Source organism: Seriola dumerili, unplaced genomic scaffold (assembly GCF_002260705.1).
Source record: "Seriola dumerili isolate Sdu_G_001 unplaced genomic scaffold, Sdu_1.0 BDQW01000138.1, whole genome shotgun sequence".
Classification (NCBI taxonomy): Eukaryota; Metazoa; Chordata; class Actinopteri; order Carangiformes; family Carangidae; genus Seriola; species Seriola dumerili.
Genome location: NW_019174393.1, coordinates 7,284,596 through 7,299,260, shown reverse-complemented (window position 1 = coordinate 7,299,260; position 14,665 = coordinate 7,284,596).

The window sequence follows — 14,665 nt, the reverse complement described above, 5'->3', positions numbered from 1 at the left end:
CTGTCTCCAGTAGTGGAAAGCAACGCCAATGTTAACTCTATCATGTCTTTTCTTCCACTGGAGTTAGCACACTAACCAGCTAGCTCTCTTCACTTTCCCGTAGTGACTCACTGTAGCCTCCAAACTGCCCAGATGACATGGCCTATTGTAACCTCCTATGTTGTAAACGCAACAATGGCCGAGGCTCTTGTCAAGGGACATTCATCACCATTTGCTCCCGGCAAAGACACACGTAGTAGTGGAGAAAACATTCAAAGAGCCCCTTTTAAATGAACCAATAAATAAATAATGTGTCATATTATGTTTCTCCAAATTTACAAAACCAAACATGTTCAAGCAGGACTGATCAGTTCTGAGCTGTAAACACAAAGTTGACACATACTACCTAGTAAAGTTGATATGACAAACATGCAAGCAGACATCTAGCTGCCTCCTTTTAGCTCTGTTTTAGTCTACACCAATTCCTGACAAAAATATTTGGGTCTTAAGCAGTTTAACTAGTCATTAACTTTGTGACTGGCAGGCGGTGTACGGTGGATTTATAAGAGCTTTTTTTTTCTGAAAACAGCAGGCAGCTAGCTGTTGCAGCAGGAAACAAAGTTCACGACAGTGGTGAGAGTGAACGTTAAAACTGCTGACTGTAAAACCAAAACAATGAGCTGAAAGATGCTAAAACGCTCTGCTCAGCTGAGGGGAACAGCAAAGTTGGGTGATAATTCTTGACTCTTTCACTTCACACATACTCATTTAAACTGTTGTTAATACAAAATATTTAGTGCAGGAAGGGTGCATTAAGTGGAAGAGTGGAGGGCTCTCCACATTACACAAGTATTTTCTGTGTTTTTATGTGTTTCTCCCACATAAGAGGTTTCAGGGCTGTTTCATCAGCTTCAGTGGTGGTTCACAGCAGGTCAGGCCTCATCCCACCTACCTGTGATGGGCTTTGGCTTATCTTCATTCCCTTTTATATTCGCCGTGCTGAACATGCTAGAGGGAGTCTATAAGTCACAGAGGAAAGTGAGTCAATACGGGAATGAGGTGCAGAATATTGGCAGATTTTTCTTAGTTGCGACATGACGTATTCACACACCTTTTAATGGACTGTGTGAATTGCTCAGAATTGCTTTTCAATATAGTAAAAGCCCAACAGTTCCCAATGAGGATTTGTTACTGTCATCACAGTGTGCTCCTTCACCACACGCAATTCATTCACCTTTAAACATGTTCTGCTTCTCACCAAAATTAAGAAAGTCTTCATGAAATTCTCAATCAAGACCCTGATGAAAATTGTACCTCCGTATTTCTCAGTTTGGGAAAAGCTCAACATAAAACTGAACAATCAATCCCTTTTAAATATGCAGCCAATGTGCATAATCCCAGCACCGCACCATCCACCCTTTTTCACCCATCACATCTAATGTCTTAAATTAATCTACAATAGGTACCCGTGGCCTTGTTCCCCTCTTGTTATTGATCTCTTCTTAGCCAATCGGGAAGGAGAGGAGGCTGATGGGTATTGGTTTTGGACACCAAAGCTGGCCAGGGGTCAACAAGATGTACCCATTAAATATTCTCCTTGCTTTAATCAGGTTGAAGCTTTCAAAAGGACTACAAATAAAAAATACAGTACAAATCACATCTTATATGCAACTTTTGAACGTCATTTTATCTGTTAGTTTCAGTTCAGTTGTATTTAATAAAATATTTATTCAATTTACCCAGTTTAAAACTACTGTTAATTTCTGGGAAAACTAAACCTAGGTGCTGCCATTGCCACAGGAATCAAAGTCGTTTTTTCGTGGCATGCGGGGAGAAACTTGCTCAGCCGATCCTTCGTCGCCTCAGGTCTCCCTGGAGCGACTGTGTCTCAATAAATTATTAATAGTGATGTTGGAATCTTGTCACCATGGAAGATGTTGTTTCATCCAACAACCATGGAGGTACAAGTTTGCACAAACAGCTACTATTTGGCAGCAGCACCGAACATTATGTAAGCTATTGTTGTCCAAACCTTCAAGAAGTCCCTGTGGTTTTTAAAAAACACTGCTCCCTATCCCAGGAATGTGTCACTTACGACATCGCTGGCACTAAATAAAATAAACTATTAACTAAACTGTACAAATTATTATGGACACCCATAGTTACAAGTCCCTTTTACATAACCCCCATCTTACTTGACTGAGTACTTGAAACTCCTTCTGTTACTCGTCTCCTTTTATCTCCATCTCCTCCACTGTGCAGAGACATTAGGGCAAATCAATAAAGAATAATGGGTTTTACCTGGACTCACTTCAGCAGTGAGCTTCATGAAAAGAGTCTGCAGCGTTTTCTGCCTTCTGTGTGGGCCTCTCTTACTCTCATTGGGTTAAACAGTAATTTTGAACTAATAGAAATATCTACAAGAAATCTTTTGCCCCAAATGCTGTCAAGGTAATACCTGAAACTAGGATTCAGTAGAATAGCATACAGTTTGGTGGCAATGACTTTGCTGCAGTTTTTTGCAGCTGTAGGTTAATGTGACATGGTGTATAGAGAAGACTTGTGTATTGTGAGCTGTATTTTTTATCAATGTGTATGCTGAGACGATGCATTGTCATATGTACTGTGTATTGAATTTTTTATTTTTTTTGTTACACCTATGGTGAAACTAAAGGTAAATTTCCAATTTGTAGGTAATAAAGTTTTCATATTCATACTTGTATTCGTACACGTATTCGTACTCATACTTATAAAAATTTAGATTGAGATTAGACATCTTTAAGCTTCTGAATCAGTTGATATTTTTATCTTTAGTCACCCTAAGCAGCCTGGCTCAGGGGGGTGGAAATATTGTTTGGCTGGTCCATGTATTTGGCCTATATTGAAATGTTAGAACAAATATTGGGCTGATTGGCCTGGAAGTTTGTCCAGATAACCTTGGCGATCCTCTGACTTTTTCATCCGGCAATCACCAGCAATTAGATTCAAGGTGAAATATCTCAACAGTTATTGGATGGATTGCACACTCTTATTAGTCTTGCTTGTATTAAAAGATGACCTTTAGAGCCCATATTTACCCATAATGATATTTATGTTGGAATTAAAAAACCTTGAAAAGACAGCGGCATGCTGTGTAAATACTAAATAAGTGTTTGCCACTTGGCTAAATTATTTAGTGCTGTTCTTACCAGATGCTCATGGTGGCAATAACTTGGTGACTTGCTCATCTGTCACTAATGAAGTGTAGCGTTGCAAGTAATCAATCTCTACCTGACATTAATTGCTTTATCTTGTCGCCTGCTCTTATCGCTCTTAATGTCATAAATGCGCCAAAGTCCTTGGAAATTTTTTTTATCCGTTACCCCTCTGCATCACGTTTTTGCTACGGGAACTTGCTTGACTTTTTTGGCATCGTTCACAAGCAAAAAAAAGATGATGACCCCTTCAGTTTTGATGTATCTTTCCTTTTTCATTGTGTGTTTTTTTTCAAAAAATTTTTGTGCCAAAGGGATAGTAATGACACATAAAACATCTATAACCAATGACTCATCTTAGGGCATAAAATCTCTTATATTCTGAGTCAAGTCGGGTGCAAGCAACAAGTCATTTATCAATATTAATGAGTAGCACTGCCCCCCAAAAGAGCTAAAGAATAGAGCTCTTTTTCTTTTTTTTTTTTTTGAAGATTGAGGAAAAGTGAGGAATCACTCCAATGCATGTGGTGATAGAATGAATAAATGGAAACTTTTCAAATATGTATGTAGGTGCTGAGTGCCATGGCTATTCAAAAAACAAAGGCAGGAGAGCTTATTTGTGCCAGACACTCTTTGTTTCGAAAGACAAACTGTCTGTTTCTCCGAATGTTGCATGGGTTCACAACTGTGCGCTCAGTGTGTGTCTGTTAGACTGTGCATCAAAAGCCAGTGAATAATGAGAGAGAAAATGCAGCTGGTCTACTTTCAACTTAGCAACACACCCGAGATACATCTGCACTCTGGGGAGTAAGCCTATATTGATATAACACAGTTTTGAAATTAAAAGTTCTGGAGGAGGATCCGAAGACAGGGCAAAACTTCAACACTGCCAACCAACTTTTAAACTTTTCTCTTTCAGGAGTGACGAATCAGAAATGGGAATCTGAATGTCAGTGGTCTCTATAAGGTTGTACAGGTTTTAAATGTGATGAAATTCAAATTCAAAGTATAGGTTTGTGTGTATTTTTTCTAAAAGGGCACCTAAAGTATTCTCATCTTCAGATGCAGAGTAACTTGAGTATTCATATCACACTTTGAGCCCTGTCCTTGTCGTTTCAGATCAAGGATGTGTGACCCTCTCAAGCTTCAGACTCCTCTGTGAGGTAATTGGTGTTAAAGGTGGGTTGCACCTCCTCCAGCAGAGAGTCCATAATAAGTAAGGCTGAACCTTGCAGATGTCACCCAAGCGCCAAAGCCACTGCTGGCTCCATTTCCATTTTAACAATCCTGCTGCAAAACTCATTTTTGGCTCCGTCCAGCCATGTGTCGCTGGGCGGATGCGCTCGCCGTTTTTCACTTCATGCAGCTTGTAAAGCAGCCATATGGAGGGAAGGACTTGGCTGCACCCGCACTGGCTTGCCACTGTGGTCCTAGTATTTCACCGTCTCAAGGTCATATGATATTTATATTTCCCCTGAGCTGCTTTAAAAGAAGTTTGATGGAACTTTTAACAATGTCTTTGTCAAGAGAAAATAATTATAAAAAATAATCTATTTAGTTTTTTTCTCTGTTCTCATAACAAAAAGCATTCATCACAGCATATCATTAATGCCATTTCTATTCTGGATGGATTTGGCAGACTGTCATTTGCTTCATTAGACTCTGACACTAATTAACAGTAATTTACTCATGCTGAATGTGGGCACCCTTTGGGTTTCAAAAAGTCCGATCATGAATAAACATCAGTTTTACGTTTGAATCGTCTTGTCAGTGTAAAAAGTTCTGTCAAACAAAAACACAATTAATTAGGCCTATTACACATGCAAACATAATTTCTTTGGCATTATAGAGGAGTATTAATTCCTGCAAATTTCAATGCAAAAAGTGAATCCGAACCATCACACTACAGCGACCGGAGCAGCCGAGTACCCTCTCAGTGAGATATCACTTTAGTGGGTATCAGGAGGGATCATCTTTGCAAACCAAAAACCCATTTCCTTCCCTTGCTATGCCTCCATGCTATCTGTCTGGTTGACTTGTTTTTTTATTTCCCCTTTGGTTGAGTCAGAGATACCAAGGCACAGACTGAAAAGCAGCCTCCTTTGCCTGATCCAATTTGCGAAAATTCATGCTGCTATCTCCTCATAGCAGGGGGTCAGTGTTGTTTTATTTTTTTTACCCCCCAAAACTTTATGATTTGTTTGTCTAAGAAAATGGTGAATATGAATATGCTAAACAGAACCCTACGTGTACCTGTGAAAAAAAAAAAGTCATCAAATCATTTTCATACTGAGCGGCTAAGTGAGGAGAAATTACATTCTCCACCATGCCATTCTTTTCCAACCCTGCAGGGCAACATCCAGAAAAATGAGTTACCATCCAACATGCAGGGACTTTAGTGTGACAAAAAGATCACCACGAGCGATACTCATCACATCACACAATCACACCGAGAACAGGGTCTTCCTGAGGTTTAACTGGACTAATTCACACATTGGAGTCAAACCGAGAACACCGGGAGCAAATTTCAGCAGATTTTGAGAAAGAGAGAGGACACATGGAGAGAGACTCTATCTCCTTGCTTTTATTGTGATATAATAAAGCCCATACTTGACATCTCTACATCTTAAAAATAGCCTATATGGTGGACAAGTGACCATGGGAAGCAGTTTGGTTCAGCTCTGTAAAGTGAGAATTATTTTAGTGGCAAATAAAAGTTCTCGGGTGATTAATTTGACTAAGATTGATTCAGTGATGTGAATCTTTTCTTGCAGGCGAAGAGACTGATCGGGAACCATGTTGGGCTATGAGATGCAAATACTGAATTTCCATGTGAAACGTCTTCACCGTTTCCCTTGCGTGTTGACATCACCCGTCCACTACAGCCCCGCCTCCGCACTCCGCTGATGCTGATCCCCCCCCCCCTTGCATCAGCACCATTTCTGGTATCCTCACAGAGCATCGAGAGAGAGGGAGGGAGGGAGAGAGAGAGAGAGACTACCCAACCCCACCAGAGCGTAGAGGCGTCAGACGGCCGCCAGAGCATCCCGGTTACGCACCGTTCAGAGGCCCCATCGTCAGATCGTCAGCGCCAGAAGCAGCTGAAGAAGAAGTCAACACAGCCGGGCACACGGCCACAGCTACAGTCAGTAATGGAGAGCCTGCTGGATAATCCAATGAAAGCTGTTCTTTACCTGAAGGAGCTCACCACTATCGTCCAGAACCAGCAAAGCCTGATCCAGACGCAGCGCCAACGCATCGACGAACTCGAGCGAAAGGTGGAGGACCTGATCGGAGAGAATCGACTGTTACGGGACCCCCACCACTACGTCCAGCAGCCCGCTCCTCAACATCACCATCACCACCACCACCACCCGACTCACCGCAGCGCCAGCCCCCAGGCGCCGGCCCACCTCCATCAGCACCCGGGGAGCAACAAAGCCGCGGCTCACCTCGGCCAGCAGGCGCAGCAGCAGCAGCAGCCGCCGCCGCCGCCGCAGCAGCAGCAACAGCAGCAGCAGATTCCCGGTCTATCGGCCCAGCCTCAGCAGCACCCGGCACCTCCTGCGCCGTCCTCCCACCACCCGCAGCAGCTGCAGCTCGTCCCCACCTCGCCGCAGTCGCCCAAAACGAGCCAAGCCAGCCCGGACTCCGCCGAGGAGGACAAGAGGAGCCCCTGCTGCAAGTCCCTGGTTCCGCAGACTCCCACCGCGCTCTGCCGCTCAGTTGGACTGGCCAGGAAAGCGGAGTAAGTAGCTTTCATGCTGTGTGCACTGAAAAAACAACCTATTTGAACGAAACAGTAAATCATGAGGACTCTACAGATTTCATTTTCCTGATTTAAAAAAAAATCTTCCTATAACAGCAAATCAGCTTCAGCTGTATGGATTTGTATCTCACACACTCTGGTCATCTGGCTTTTCTGAAATGACCTTTTATTAAAATGCCAGAAGCAGCTGTGTGTGTCAAAAAGTGACATTATTTCACCTCACAGTCAGGCTCCATCACCTGCCTCATAAAACCAACATAAAAGACTCAATATTACATAAAAAAGATGCATATTTTTGCAGTGCACTAGACCTCTTATCTAAATATAGCAAATGTGTTTGGCCAGAAAACAATGTGATATCCTCAAGGGCCATCAGAGAGAATGCCATAGCCTGTTACCACCCAAGTATTGAGCTTCAAAATTTGGAAGGTTGCTGAAGAATTTACATTAAAAATGAAACAGATCCACTGTAAAAACACACCACAAACACTGTCTGAGCCCGGTGTTCATTTGCACATGACTTGTCTTTGATTTACTTTAAATTCCCTGACAAGCTAAGGCTTAATTTTCTGACAGGTAATTCAAGCTCCTCCTGTATTTTCACATTATTCACCCAGCTGTTGCCCTTAGAAATCAATTGAATGCTTAATGGATATTGATGTTGAGGACCCAGGCCGGCATTTTAACAGTGGCAGTTTGTTCATTCTGCACAGAGGGAGACTGAGAGTGGTCGGTGGGATTAGACACTGGAGATAAAGTGTTTTTTGGGCGACTACAACTGAAGTGTGGTTAAGTAATAGCGTATGCTTTGGCTTAGTTGTAGCCTGTGAGGTTACGGGAGCACTGTTTTCCTGTGCCCACTCGTGTCTTCACACTCTGAATGTGGAACGAGCTGAGGATTTTCGAAAATGCATCTGTTTTGAGGCTCGGCTCGGCTGAGGTAGCGACTTTACAGGAACAGTGACATTGTAAACACACATCTTAAAACAAGCAAGGCACGGAGTCCTGAGGGCATGTCACTGACTCTGAGACAAACGTCAGCTCTTCTACATCTTCACATTTGAAAAACACCTACGATCAAGGTTTGATTGTACAGGCTGCATTCAAGACTGTAACGGCTTGTTCCTCATTAAGACAGGAGCTGAAGGATGTTATACAATGAGAGCCACATCAGAGGTACAACTAAACCTTGATGAGCTTGAATCTTCCTCTCTTAATGTTTCCTGTTATTCAGTCTGTTTATTCCCATTTTGGAACAAACAAAAAGAAAATTAGAGCTGAAACGGGGGTTGATTAATTGATTAGTCAATTGACAAAACTATTTTGATTAATTGTTGAAGCCATTATTCAAGGAAAGAAACCCCAAACATTTCTTGTTTCAGAATCTCAGTCAGGATTCGCTGCTTCTCTTCATCTTATGTGATAGTAAACTGAAGAAAAATATGTTTTAGTGTCAAAGTGGAAACAGATCTCATAAACATAAAAAATACACAACACTTGTTTGCATAAGTATTCACCCCCACCACCCTCCAATTTTTCCCCATTGTTCTCTGCAAAACTGCAAGAACGTTCCTATGTAGCTCTGGTCTTGAGCTTTGTGTCCTTGTATCGCCGGACAACAAATCTTCTCTAAAGTGGCAGGTTTTCTTGCGGATTTCATCATGTTTTCCTCTTATTTTACTGCATTCGTTTAACCTGACGAGCCGTCCATGCCGTGCTGCAGAGAAGCATCCACGCAGCTTTTTTGATCAGTGTCAAAAAATGCAAAAATGCATTTAATCCAATTTTGATTAATTGCAGTGAAAGAATAAAACAGTGAAAACTTGCACTTTTTATATGCGCTGCGTGTGCTTTGGAACTGTCCCTGATGTTGAATGTTCTTTGCTCGCCACTATCAAGGTCACATGAATTTCCTCTGCCGGAGCTACACACACACACACACACACACACACACACACACACACACACACACACACACACACACACACACACACACACACACACACAGTAACACACATAACACACAGCGCTGAGCCCCATCTGTTCCACTCGGCTGCGTTTGCATTGTTTCTATTAATCCAGATTGATTTATCGTGCCATTAAAACATAATTCCTAAAGAGTACGGGTCAGGAATAATATACATTAGCATGGATACTAGAAATAAAACACAACACAACATAAGTGCTGTCACACTGATTTTCCCAGACATGGACAAACACACACAAAGATATGAGTTGTAGAAAATAAATGTCGGGGGCGGGGGGGGTTCAATACGAGGGTTCATTTGTGATTTACCAAGCATGCCCCCTGACAGTTCTGCTGAATGATGAACAATGAAAGGAAGGGGGAGGAGAACTCTGTCTCTCGCTCTCTTGAGAGAGAGAGAGAGCACACTGTATACTATCTTACCCTTAATGTAAAAGCAGTGATACATGAAAGGCAGCAGACGTGACGCAGCATTGTAATTTCCACTGAGAGCATTGATCCTGGTCAGACAAGATGGTGTATCGCTGTGCTGTCAGTGCAGTGGGAGAAGTGATGCATTTCTATTAACAGCAGAATGGCAGGAACAAACTTGCTAATAAGGGGTGTGTGTGTGTATGTGTCTGTCTATTTGTCCACATTCTTCTTAGCCCACAATACCTTTGTGTGAATTATGGGTGCGTGTTAGCGGTGTGCTTCTGGAGAGCTTGTTGTGTTAATTAGTGAAGTAAGGAAACAAGGAGGCAAGTGAGTACCCGCATAATCCCTGAATGCTTGGATGTACTGGATTTCCAACTTAAACCACCATTTTCCCAACTCATCTATGTGTTTTTACATGATTAAAAAAGGGAACAGAAAATCCATTGCAAAGCTCAGAAATGAAAAATGAAATGCTCACTCACTCACATCGTACGCTCTTCATCTCCTCCAGTGGCATAATTTGAGGAATGCAAATCAGGGCTGCCTTCAGCTCCAAACAGTGAATGTGGGGAGAGAAGTTGTTTCTGGTAACTTCTCAGACGGAGAGTCTGAAGTGTTGCAGTCGTGTTACTGAGTCTGAGGAAGATTCTTAAGGGGCCTGTGTGATCTGAGGGAAGCCCTCAGCGATCCTGTCTACTCCTCTTTCTTCCTCCTCTCTGTCGTTCTCTGTGCTTCCCACTCTTCCAGCTTCCATTTTTCGTGTTTTCATTTTCCCCCAATCGTTGTCTCTTTGTTTACAGCCTATAGATGATACCTCTGTCCACCTGCCTCATTGCACCTTCTCCTTCCTTGACTGTCCTTCTTGTTTTTTTCTTCCTCTCCTCTATCCTTCTCTCTTCTCTTCTCCTGTGATCAGCAGCTGATGCTGAAGAGCCACCTCTGCAGTCTGGATCAGTATTCAATCCCATCCTCTAACCATCAGGCTCTCCACCACTTAACCCATCTCCTGGCTGGGCTGCAGCCCTCAGTCCACCCTGTCCTTTGCTTCTCTGTATACGCTTGGGGGCTGCCAAGTGTGTGTGTGTGTGTGTGTTGAAATGAGAGCGTGTGAAGGTTGGGCCGTGTGTTCAGGAGGGAGTCAAGAAGAGTGGCAATAAGCGTAGGCGAGGTGGTGTGTTTGCGTGTGCAGAGGCGCGTGCGTGTCTGATAGGCAACAATCTCGTAGCCTGAGGTGGAAATCCCAGGGTTCTCATATAGCTCCAGGTGCTTCTCTGCCGCCCCCCCCCCCCCCCCCCGCCACCTGCCAAGTGTGTGTGTGTGTGTGTGTTGAAATGAGAGCGTGTGAAGGTTGGGCCGTGTGTTCAGGAGGGAGTCAAGAAGAGTGGCAATAAGCGTAGGCGAGGTGGTGTGTTTGCGTGTGCAGAGGCGCGTGCGTGTCTGATAGGCAACAATCTCGTAGCCTGAGGTGGAAATCCCAGGGTTCTCATATAGCTCCAGGTGCTTCTCTGCCGCCCCCCCCCCCCCCCCCCCACACACACACACACACACACACACACACACGCCCCACTCACTCTCTCACATATATTAAGCTCTTGCTCCTACACACAAAACACTCACTGATGCACACAAACCCTAACACGCCACATGCCACCTGGCAGCTCGCATGTTTTTCCACATTGGCCGTGACTCCCTCTGTGCCCACCGTGCCCTCGTTTTCCTCCTGCTGGCCTCGAACCAACCGGAGCGCAGGATGTATGCCATCTCGTGTGTCAGCTCCTGCCTGTGCTCGTCTCCCCCTCGCGAATAGAATGGGATGTACAGATAGCACTTAAGAGATGACATTCACACTCATACATTGTAACATACATTTCTGAGTAGCCCTGCTGGGTGCCTGCTGGATGCTGCAGTGTCTCCTTGTTCTGATGCTTTTAGATCAATGAGCCTGGAGCTTTGCCAGTAGAGGCTCCAACAGCCATGGTAACCCTTTGGAGCCATGCTAGCCTCTATCTCCATGTACCATATGCTTACTCTGAAGCTAGGGTGACGTTTGTCTCAATATATCAAGCTGTCCTCATCAGAAATTCATAGTATCAGTAATCTGTTTAAATGCTTAAAATGACGCATGTTTATGTTTTCCTAATAAGAGGCTTCTTTTGTATGTGTAATAATGAATGAATGTCAACTCTCAGCAGCAAAGATGGTTAGTATCATGACATTATTTTAACATTGCAAAATTTCTTGAGGTACAAGATCGAGGTGGATGGTTGGCTGTACAAATTGTCTGACACCTTTACATCTCGTCTCTTAACAGTCTAACAGTCAACATTGTTTCTTTAAGCTAGCTAGTAACGCTAGGCATTGTGTTAACCCTTGACAGTGGGCGTGTCTGACGCTTGGTGTTGACTCGGTTTCCCGCTCTAGACACACATCATAGCTGCTGGAGCATTGTCCATCCTGGATGCCGATTTTGGTAGCAAGGGTAGCCAACATGTCATGCTAGCTATGTGAATTGATTGTTTGCTGCCTATGATTATTATCATGTCCCAACAGTTTTGAACTCGTTAGCTACACAATAGATTAACCTTCTTTTAACCAATCTTTCACTAACTGTAACCAAGTTAGTAGTTCTTATTAGATTGTTCCCTACCCTTTACTAAGTTGTTGGCTAAATTTAACCTAACATTAAAGTAGCATTAATAACACTAAAAAAACACAAAGTTTTATGGTGAATGTGTTAGCAAACAGTTGCTTATACAAATATCCAGAAGACACGGAGTAGCATTAGCATTCATTTGAAATTGTTTGTATCTGTCCACCGAATGAATGTAAGTCCAGTATTCACTAATCTTTAAGCTCTGTTTTAGTCTCCATAAACCCTCTTAGGGAAATTTGGCTTTCAAGCTGCTAAATGCGACATTGTTTTATCACCAGCCTGAAGAACTAGCTATGAGAGCCTTTTTCGACTTAGTTCAAACAGGATTTGAATTCATTCGAACTTGACATTTTGAATGTGACATTTTAAAAAAGTGACAGCTGGCACACGTTGCAGAGGCACATATATGATTTGTGTGAAGCGACCCTTTAATGATAACAATTTCCTGTCTCTGGAGCCTGAAAGAAAAGTACACCCACTGTTTTTCTGCGTGTATGTCTCCCAAAAGACAAGATTCAGAGAGAAGTAGACGGGTGGGTAATGGATGTGAGGAGTTCAAAAGTGCACTGTGGTCCCTTCTGTACTTCTTTCTCTCTCTCTCTCTCTCTGCCTCCCTTTTTCTCTCCTTCCCATCACCATTACTTGAGTGGTGGAATCTCCTCTCCTGCAAGCCTCTGCTCTGTCCTCTGCATCCCCTTCCCTCTGTCTGAATGGGAATCACGTCTGGGCGGTTATGACAGGGTGGCTTGGCTCTGCTGCTGCTGGAATCCAAATCATGAATATCACATTTGGTGCGTAGTGCTTTTTAAATTGCTTCGTTTCTCAGAGGATGTAGCTGCCGGGTGATTCCTGACTCCCTGGTAGAATATTAGCTGTTTTCATGCGCAAGTTGAGCAAGGCGAAAGACAGTCCCAGTTATCTGTAATCCGGCCGTGTATGTTCATGTGTGTGTGTGTTCAGGATCGTGTTTGTTTTTGTGTCAGGGTATTAAATGAACATGATAACTGCGGTTGTAAGGAGATGTATAGGATAATTTTGGGTCTCTTACATTTATGTATGTGTGTGTGTGTGTGTGTATGTCTGTTAGTCTTAGGCTTGGGCCAAGGTGTGGGTTTGATCCAATTTAAATAACATATCACCATTGCTGAATTTAATCATATTTTTCTCAGTGCAAATAAATAGGTTCACACTGCTCAGTATCTCTGCAAATGGTGTAAAATTACAATAAAGAGAACAGGCAGCTCTCAGGAGTGCGGTCAGGAAAGCAATTCAGGATTGTGTGCATAAAACTGAGCGACAACTTCCATCTCTAAATCAAAAGTAGCTAGTAGTAAGCAAATCCTAGGCCTATATCCTTGTGAACAGCGTCTCAAGGTAAAATACAGAGACAATTAAAAACATGTTTTTTTTTATCTCTTTAGTAATTATGGGTTAGATCAAGCCTGCAACTTTGATCGATACCTCCCTTTCTGCACTTTTCAAGTATTGCCTTGTTTTGGTTTGAATCTACAGGGAGGGGGTTATAATATGAGATGTACATAAGCTAAATAACTGGACAGATTAAAAAAGAAATACAGGGCAGGGACAGAATAACTGCGAAAACATACTGAGTAGAAAAGCCCCACAGGGCTGAGGAGTCCAAATGTTGCCCCACTTTCCTCATAACTTGGCCAAAATACAAACAGATTCTTTCCAGTGTCCTCTCCCTCTGCGGTTCCCAATCAGTCAAAATGACAAAGTTTGGCTTCAACCATCATTTTTTTCTAAACACGGCTCCCAACTGGCAGTTCTCTGTCACTCGGGCAACATGCCGACTCACTGAAAGACTGACGTGTCATCCTCGTCCTTGACACTTCCAGATGCCTCATCTTTTATATGTAAATGCTGCAGCCGCTCATTACGTCTCTGCATTGAATTTGAATGATTTTGCTGTTAGACATGTTGCACGAACTATGAAGTGAGTCGTCTCCTTCCTGGTTTGAGCTTAAATTATTCACTCATCTGATTGATGCATTTCATTTCTTCTTCATACAAATGAGCAGTGTGTCTAATGAGCAATCAACACAGTGTGTGCCATTAGTGTGAAATCTACATATTTCAGAGTTGTGGTTGTAAATGGACGTGACATCAGTGTTGTGATCTGATGTCACTCAGTCTGATTGCATAATTTAAGCAGATAATCTCATTAAATAATCAAAGCTTTATTCCCCAACCCCTTTTACAAATGTCAAAAAATAATTTTATTATGTTTAAAGCTGCATACATATTTCAATTTGCTATCAAAACTAATTGTTCTTATTTTTACATGAAAGAGAGGCACTGGTGAAAGTACAATTACAGTATGATTTAAGGAAAGGCTACTTTAACAGATCCTTAACAATAAAATTTTAATGACTGCACAGGTTTCCATCGTAAGAAAAAAAGCAATACTATATGCAGATGTGATAAGTGGAGCACTTGATAACACACCCCTCATATCTTGCTCTCTCAATGGCTCTGCAATGCATTACAACCTGTTCTATCTTTAACACTAAATATGCTATTAGCTGGAAATTAGCAGCCACTAACATACGCAGTGTTGTAAGTAAACAGATGTGTTGACCATCGACTAACACTTAGAAATGTCTTGAAAATGAGATATGATATAAAGGTGTGTTACTCCAGTG